The sequence below is a fragment of the Dama dama genome, chromosome 23 (genome assembly GCF_033118175.1).
Source record: "Dama dama isolate Ldn47 chromosome 23, ASM3311817v1, whole genome shotgun sequence".
In the NCBI taxonomy this organism is placed as follows: Eukaryota; Metazoa; Chordata; class Mammalia; order Artiodactyla; family Cervidae; genus Dama; species Dama dama.
In genome coordinates this window covers 41,150,371-41,159,373 of record NC_083703.1, presented here as the reverse complement: position 1 = coordinate 41,159,373, position 9,003 = coordinate 41,150,371, and positions in this window count along the sequence as shown.

Below are 9,003 nucleotides of genomic sequence, written 5' to 3'. Positions count from 1 at the left end.
AGATCTGACAGGTGGACATCGATCACATTGATCCAATAATAAACAGTGCATTATAATAGGAGTCTTGTCGTTTTTCTTCTGAATTCATCCAGAACTGCTCCTGCCCCAGACACCAGCCCGTGTACACATGGGATGCTAAAACAGAGCAGGACTACTTTGGAAGACAATCTAGCTCAACAGAGAACTCTCCAGAACAATGGAGATAACAAAGGGACAGGGAAGGGCTTCGTGGTGTCAAACAGCAGGTCCTCCTAGTCTCTTCCTCAGGTTTTCCTCCCCCAAGATGGAAACAGTGAGACCTACAAGTCAGGTCCAAGTGATGGTAAGAGGATTAGAGTAACGAGGTTGTGCTTGGTAAGCTGTGAGCTCCTAAAAGTCATAAGTCATATAAAGATCAAGGTATTGTAATTACATCTTAATTTTCACTGGCAGTTATTAGAAATGTCTAAAATCTCCCATTAATTCAGTGAGAATTAAATGTCTATCAGAGACACACAGTTAGGTGCTGTGATATTTTTAAAAATTGTAAGGATGAGAAAAAAAAGATGACACAGTGCAAGTAGGCAGAAATCAAATAAAATCTACCAGCACATACATGCCCATTTTCCCAATGGGATTGCTATTTCACATATTTACTTTCATCCATTTCCAAGTCATATGCTTTGAATGCCCACCACACCCAACTCCACACTCCTTATACTCAGAGGCAGGTGCTAGATCTAAACTCTGGCACCACTTGAGCAATGTTTGGAGCTTTGGGAATTCCGAGAGCCTCAGCAATCCCACCCTAAACCCATCCAAAGTGTTAGTTAAATCCTGGCTTTTCCCAAAATTATATATATATACATGGTGAAATCCTAGCCCCTGGTACTCCAAATTTGACCATATTTGGGTTCCATAGGTCTTCACAGAGGTAATCAAGCTAAAATGAGGTCATTAGGGGGGTCCTCATCCAATGTGACTGGTGTTCTTATAAGAGGGGGGAAATTGGGAAACAGGGACAGACAGACACAGAGGGAACACAATGAGAAGAGACACAAGGAGAAGACGTCCACTCACAAGCGAAGGAGGGAGGCCGAGGTCAGGTCGTTGCCTCTGGGGTCTCACTTGGAACCAGTTCTGCCGACACCTTGATTTTAGTCTTCTGGTCTCCAGACTGTGAGACAACAAATGTCTACTGTTCAAGTCTCTCAGTGTGCTGTACTTGTTCCTGCAGCCCTAGCTAACTAATGCACGAAGAAATCACACAGTCTAAGTAAAAACAAGGAGCTTGTTAATTGATGGATTGATTGATTAGCTGATTGAATAACTTTAAAAGAAATGAAGTTTCTGCCCCTTCCAAAGGGCGGCATGGTCATGTCATTTCCTCTGAAGTGAAAACCTCACGATGTAAAAAGAGCATATGCAAACAATTTTAAACCTTAAGCCCAACAAGATTTATAAATTCTCAGATGATCTTCAAGTTGACAAGAGAAAAGAGGAAAACTTTTCCCTCATTGCCAAGTCCTTTATCAAATTCACTCCCATGATGCCGCCCATTGAAATTGAAAACTGTCAAAGAATCATAGATTTATGATGAGTTGCTTCTTTCCTCAACAGCAGCATCAGCACCGGTTAAAATTTGACAGCTGTGATCTAGATGACAATGTTGTGATTGGGTCTGAATGTAATTTGTTCTCCCTCCACGGCTGTAATTGCTCAGACCTTATCGCTTACTTTATGGTGATATCAGCCATGATACCTTTTGTCCCCAAAAGATCACCCAAAGAGCGAAACTCACCAGGGTCAGATAAGCATTAACTTCTCCAAGAAAACCCTAGAGGGCTCAAAAGGAAACTTGTGATTCAGCCAACGGATTGCCCGTCACCTATGGAAAGATGCTCAGGATGGGGAAGGTGTCACCTAGCATGATTTTCCATCTTCCTTCTCCTATTCCTACCATGTTAACACGTCAGGGAGCCGGTGACCACGAATCCAGAATAATTTGGGGAAATGCCAGTTCAGTCACTCTGTGTATCCAGTTCCAGGTGGTTTGCTCCCAATACTGCAGTGAGGCCAGATGCCTTCTAGGGAAACCAAAGCCAGTAGGTTTTTCTGTTTTATAAGCCCAAGCAATGTGCCCTCCCTTAACCTTTCCTTCCATAGTAGAGACCTCTCAGAATCCCTGGGAGGGATACAGGAGAAAGGAGGGCATCAGGGCATTGCAGGGAAATGAGAGTTAATGTGGGCGTCCCAGGTGGTGCTAGTGCTAAAGAACCCACCTGTCAGTGCAGAAGATATAAGAGACATGGGTTCGATCCCTGGGTTGGGAAGATCCCCTGGCGGAGGATCTGGCTACCCACACCAGTATTCTTGCCTAGAGAATCCCATGGACATAGGAGCCTGGTGGACTACAATCCATAGGGTCGCAAAGAGTCAGATACAACTGGAGTGACTTAGCATGCACAAAGAGTTAACCCAAAGAGCACCCACTGTGATGAGGGCCAACCACCATACCTACCAGCCTGGCCCCTCCTAACCACAGGACTCAACCCAGATCTTCCACTGTCTAGTGGCTTCCCATCCAAAAGAGAGAGATCCCAGGAGACAAACCCTCCAACCAGAAACCAAAGAATTAGACTTAACTCATATTTAAAATGCAATACCTCCCTAAACCAAGGTTATTTGAAATTGACATGATTTTCCATGTTAAACTTTCAGAGTCTTTGCTACAACCTTTTCAGTTCAGTTCAGTTCAGTTCAGTCCCTCATTCGTATCTGACTCTTTGTGATCCCATGAACTGCAGCATGCCAGGCCTCCCTGTCCATCACCAACTCCCAGATTTTACTCAAATTCATGTCCATTAAGTGGATGATGCCATCCAACCATCTCATCCTCTGTCGTCCCCTTCTCCTCCTGCCTTCAATCTTCCCCAGAATCAGTGTCTTTACAAATGAGTCAGCTCTTCTCATCAGGTGGCCAAAATATTGGAGTTTCAGCTTCAACATCAGTCCTTCCAATGAACACCCAGGACTGATCTCCTTTAGGATGGACTGGTTGGATCTCCTTGCAGTCCAAGGGACTCTCAACAGTCTTCTCCAACACCACAGTTCAAAAGCATCAATTCTTCAGTGCTCAGCTTTCTTTATAGTCCAACTCTTACATCCATATGACTACTGGAAAAACTATAGCCTTGACCAGACGGACCTTTGTTGCTTTTTAATATGCTGTCTAGGTTGGTCATAACTTTCCTTCCAAGGAGTAAGTGTCTTTTAATTTCATGGCTGCAGTCACCATCTGTAGTGATTTTGGAGTCAAGAAAAATAAAGTCAGCCACTGTTTCCCCATCTATTTGCCATGAAGTGATGGGACCGGATGCCATGATCTTAGTTTTCTGAATGTTGAGCTTTAAGCCAATTTTTTCACTCTCCTCTTTCACTTTCATCAAGAGGCTCTCTAGCTCTTCTTCACTTTCTGCCATAAGGATGGTGGCTTCTGCATATCTGAGGTTACTGACATTTCTCCTGGCAATCTTGATTCCAGCTTGTGCTTCATCCAGCCCAGCGTTTCTCACCTTTTACTGGAAAGCAATTGAACCCATGGGTGTCCATTGTTTATTTAGTCCCGAATGCCACCAACAGAATGGGCCAAGAATCAAAGAGAAAGAAAACATACAAGGGGAGGGGGGGAATAAATGAAAAGGGAACAAGGAAGAAAAGAAATAGGAAACTTCCCTTTTGGGTAGGGAAATGCTCTATGGAGTTTCCACAGCTTTCACTTGGTAACAAAATGTGTGTCATGACCTGATGGTCAAGAACATGGCCTCTGGGGTCAGATAGACCTGGAGTGGAATCTCAAATATTCTATAACCAGAGCAAATTATAATGATGGTAATGGAAGCAAGAAGGTACCAGGTGTCTACCAACACACCGGGCACTAGCAGATCCTCTTTACACTCACGGGGTCTCAGCTCATCCTCACGACAAACTCAGAACACTTCTGTTATGAGCTCCATTTTACATGGCCAGGAGATGAGGCTCCAATAGGCTGAGTAATCTGTGGAGGTCATAAGAAAGAGGGGAGACTCAGGCCAGGCACTCTGACTCCAGGGTCTGTGTGTTTCCAGCCTCCTTAAACATCGGTTTCCTTATATTTAAAATTAAGGTAAAAAGTGGTGTTCCCTAACTGACATGGTTAGTTTGAGAATTAAATCAAACAATACACATAAAGGACCTTAGCACACTGCCAGGGACATAGCAAATGTTCAATAAAATATATGCTGTTAGGATCCAAACCCCTATACTAGTCAAACATTAAATAGTTAACTATTCACAATGACCCAAAATTACAGTAGATTTCTACTTCATAGTTCTCATCATTCTCTTTTAAGGATTAACCCACTCTTAAGAATAGCTTTCCCCAAATTTGCATGGCTCTTGGCATCCAATATCATTGGGAAAGCAGGCAATCAGGTGGTCTTAAAAATGCCCCCTGGCCTCCTAATTCGATCAGAAGATCGATACAGAGATCAACATTGTTCCAAAGTACACAGAAAGGCTAGGTTTATTCTAGGATGATGATAGAATTAGAGACCTGTGTAGTCAGTCCTCACAGGCCCTCCAAATTCAAATCAAGTTCCTGGATCTTCCTCCCACCTACAAACAACTGGATAATTTTATGGGCTTCAAACAGGTGTATACTGGTCACATGTATTTCTCTTATTAGAAGTGCATCTGATGTCCAGTTCAAAAGTCCAAGCTATAACAATGAGTATTTACCAATAGCACCAAAGAATTGATGCTTTTGAACTGTGGTGCTGGAGAAAACTCTTGAAAGTCCCTTTGGACTACAAGGAGGTCAAACTAGTCAATCCTGAAGGAAATCAGTCCTGAATACGCACTGGAAGGACTGATGCTGAAGCTGAAACTCCAATACTTTGGTCACCTGATGCGAAGAGCCGACTCACTGGAAAAGACCCTGATGCTGGGAAAAATTAAGGGCAGGAGGAGAAGGGGATGACAGAGGATGAGATGGTTGGATGGCATCACTGATTCAATGGACATGAGTTTGAGAAAGCTCCAGGAGATGGTGAAGAACAGGGAAGCATGGCATGCTGCAGTCCATGGGGTCGCAAAGAGTCAGACATGACTTAGCATCTGAACAACAACAATAACATTTACCAGGAATGCCACAGTGAGAGGTCAGGTTGTTGCTAGGAAACAGGAAGGGCAAGATTTGTAGAGGAGGACACAGCATTGTGTGGCATCACGTGGCTGCAGCTGCTCAGAAGCTGAGCTCAAGATTTTTCACAAACACTCCTGGATCTTGGGGAGCGACTGCCAACATCAGTTAATCAGAGGATATGATGGACGATTTTATGTGTCCACTTGACCGGGCCATGAAATCCAGATATGTGGCCAAACATCATTCTGGATGTTTCTGGGAGGGTGCTTTTGAATGAGATGAACACTAAAACAGCAGAATCTGGGTAAAGCAAATTGCTCTCCATAGCATGGGTGGGCCTCATCTAATCAGTTGAAGGTCTGACAGAATGAAAGCTGTGTCTCCCCCCGTTAAACAAGAAGGACTTCTCCAGCCTGACAGTCTTCAGACTTGAACTTCAGCATCAGCTCTTCCTAGATCAACACCGGCCAGCCCACCCTGCCAGCCTCTATAACCCCATGAGGAATTCCTTAAAAATCAATCTCTTTCCTTTTGTCGTGTTTTAATGGTGATACATTTAATTGAGGTACATTCAATATATTAGTTGCTTTTACTCTGTGACACATTTGGACTTCCTGGAAATGTAGAATTAGAGCTTTTTTTTGTTGGTGATGAACCATTCATTGTTAGTCAGAAACATACACAGACGTCTTCCATGATAACTTGGGTTGCCCAAAGGTTCATAATCTCCTCCAAGTTTCTCAGCGTTTTCTCTGTCTGATTTTTCCCTCAGATTTTTCTAGTGCATCACTCTGCACTGTACAATCTGGATAACCTGAATGTCAAAAGAATAGTGCTAATTGCTTATAACATATTAAAATGTTAACGCCAAGAGTCCATAATGGGGGCTGAGGGAAAGGAAACTCTTCTTTACAGGAAAATGCCAACAAGTACACAAAGAAGGAGAAATAGAACTCATGCAACAGATGTTAAAAACCACTGGATGAAAAGTTATTGAGGATTATGGGGAATGTTTACACAGTGACAAAGAGTTTTGAAACAGTGACAAAGTATCACTCACCACTGATTACTTACTAATCACTTGCTAATTCACATGGGACAATATAGTGATCACCTCCTTAACCAAGTGATCAAACTCAGTTTCACTAATATAGGGACATAATTTGCTTCGTAGTGAGATGCAATGTGACATACTACCCACACGGCATCCCCAACCATAAATGTGAATCGTGGACCTAATCCAGACTCTAGATCTAACATCCAGTTTGTGGCTGTTCAAGGGACAGAGGAACAAAGGAAGGGAAACCAGGAGAAAATAGTCTGGCAAATCCAGGATGGGGGAGGGGGATTCTACAAGTCATCTGGGTTCTCAAAAGTCAAAACTGGAATGGAGGGAAAGAAGGGCAACAATGAAGATTGCTGTAAATTAAAAGAAGGAGAATATAAAAAACTAAAATTACAAATATCAAATGCAGCATGTGAACCTTAAATAGGTCCTGGTTCTGGGGGGATAAAATGAACTGGCTATAAAAATACACTTTGAAAAATAAAATAAAATAAAAATACACTTTGTTTTAGGTGAAATTTGAATAAGGAATAAATATCAGATAAATTATGGAATCATTGCTAATTTTCTAAAGCCCAGTAATGATATTGTGATTATGTTGAAGAATGTCTTTTCTTACAAGATGTATACTGAAATGTCTAGTGGAGAAGTATCATGGTATCTACAACCTTCATTCCAAATAGTTCTACAAGAAGAAAATGCATTTATATAGAGTGATGAGCTTAAGTGGCAAAATGTAAATTATTGTTGAATCCAAGTAGAGGGTATACAAAAGTTCATTCACTCTGTTATCCTTTCAATGTCTGTGTGTGTGTGTGTGTGTGTGAAAACACTCAGAATAAAAGTTGGGAAAGTTAAAAAAGAACAACTCTGAGGATCACTGGTCTTGAGCAGATTCCATCCTCTCCTACCTTCTTGCCCCAATGGAAAAGGAGACACATTTCATTTTTTGAATGACTTTTTTGAGATGTAGTTTCACACACCACACAATTCAGCCAATTTAATGTGCACAATCCAATGATTTCTAGTTATATTCACTGAATTGTCTGACCAACATCCCCATCACTCATTACCACTCCCCCCAAGAACCCACCCCTTATCCATCACTGGCCAGTCTCCTCTTGCCGCCCCACCCCAGCCTTAGGCAAACACTAGTTTAGCTTCTATCTAGACCAATTTGACTCTTACTTTTTGAGGATCTGACACATGGTATCCAACGTCTTGGCTGCTTCCAGTGCTTTAACACAATGGTCTATATCCACTGTGTTTGCTCCTGCTTGGTTCTGTGTAGGACATGATGGGGAGTTGGTATCATTTTCAGCCTCTGATGGCTCAAGAACCTCATCAGACCATGACTTCTGGCTCTACAGAGGGATGTTCTTGAGGGAAAGAAGTGGGTCTGCTTTCAGATAAAGGGGACTGGGATTTCATATCAGATGAACTCAGTTGACGCTTTCTCTGACTGAGGATCCATCCCTGATTTTGCACAATGATGGTATCTGCAGATGCACCAAGCCTCCTGACAGCCCCCCATTGTCAGGGGTGGTGGGCACGGACTTTCCTCCGAGTCCATCTCAGCTCTCACCTTCATGGAGCTACTCTGCTCACCAGGCAGGATGCCGACATAGGTACAAACAAGACACCTGCCTTCCTAGACTGTCTAGACTTCCTAGCAGATGAAGCAGCTGTAAGGGACAAGGAACTCTCTCTGAGGGAGCTACTGTGTAGTTCTTCTCAAGACAATGCAATTATATCCTTCCTGGCTGGGTTCAAAGCAGTATAAGGTTTTTGCTTTGGTTGATTTTTACTTGTAAGCACCAGGAACTGCTCATTCCCAAAGCATCATCTTGCAGCTGATGATGCCTTTGGGGAACACTGTAGAGGAAGGTTTTTTCCTGTGAATAAGTCCATGAATTCTGAGTCCATGGGTAGAACAGGAATGTCTCTGAAGTAGTAACAACATAAAAACACAATGGAACTAAGAAAAGACACTGCATGAAATCTGTTTAGGGCTGAGGACAATTGAGTGTGCCAAGTTCAGCACTGGGTTGCTAGTTAAGCCCAAGGAGAGAATGCATGGGTTTACCTCAACAGTTGTATTTTATTTCAACCCTGCTCCCTACTGCATTTCCTTTGTAATGGATTTTTTATTATCAATTGCCTAGTTCATGCCCCAGTGCATGTGCTATTTTTAATGAGTTTTTCCCCAAAAGGGAATCATATAAAGACTGATGTGATGTACCCTTTGCTTCATGTCTCTCAGTTTTCCACCCGAGGCCACCAAACACTGGCTTTCCAAGTTCATTGTCTGTGTCCCTGTTCACTACATAGCGGTTATCAGGAAAAAGGACAGGGAAAAAACACACAAGCCTCTTGTTAGACAAAGATGCTCCTCCTGTGAAGACTACAGATATGAAGGTCTGTCTTCAAACCCTCTGATCCAGTTTCAGGTGTGAAGCAGTATTTTCACCCAAAGAAGTGATTTACCAGGATCACAGAGTTTACACTGGGAGGTGATGTAAACCCAAAAATACACTCTAGATTTTGTTTTGAACCATAAAGACTTAAAATCCAAGAAAAAAAAAAGAAATGGAACAGTAATTTTCCCAGATTAACAACTCCTGCAGGCTTGAGTGAAGCCCCAGAGTTCTCTGCAGTAACTAAAGGATTCTGGGAGCTCACTGTAAGGCCCAGAAGAGCCAGTGTGGAGAGGGTTTGTGGTGCTCAGTACTGAAGGTTAAGAGGTTCATTTCATAGCTCTTCTTTGCACCTG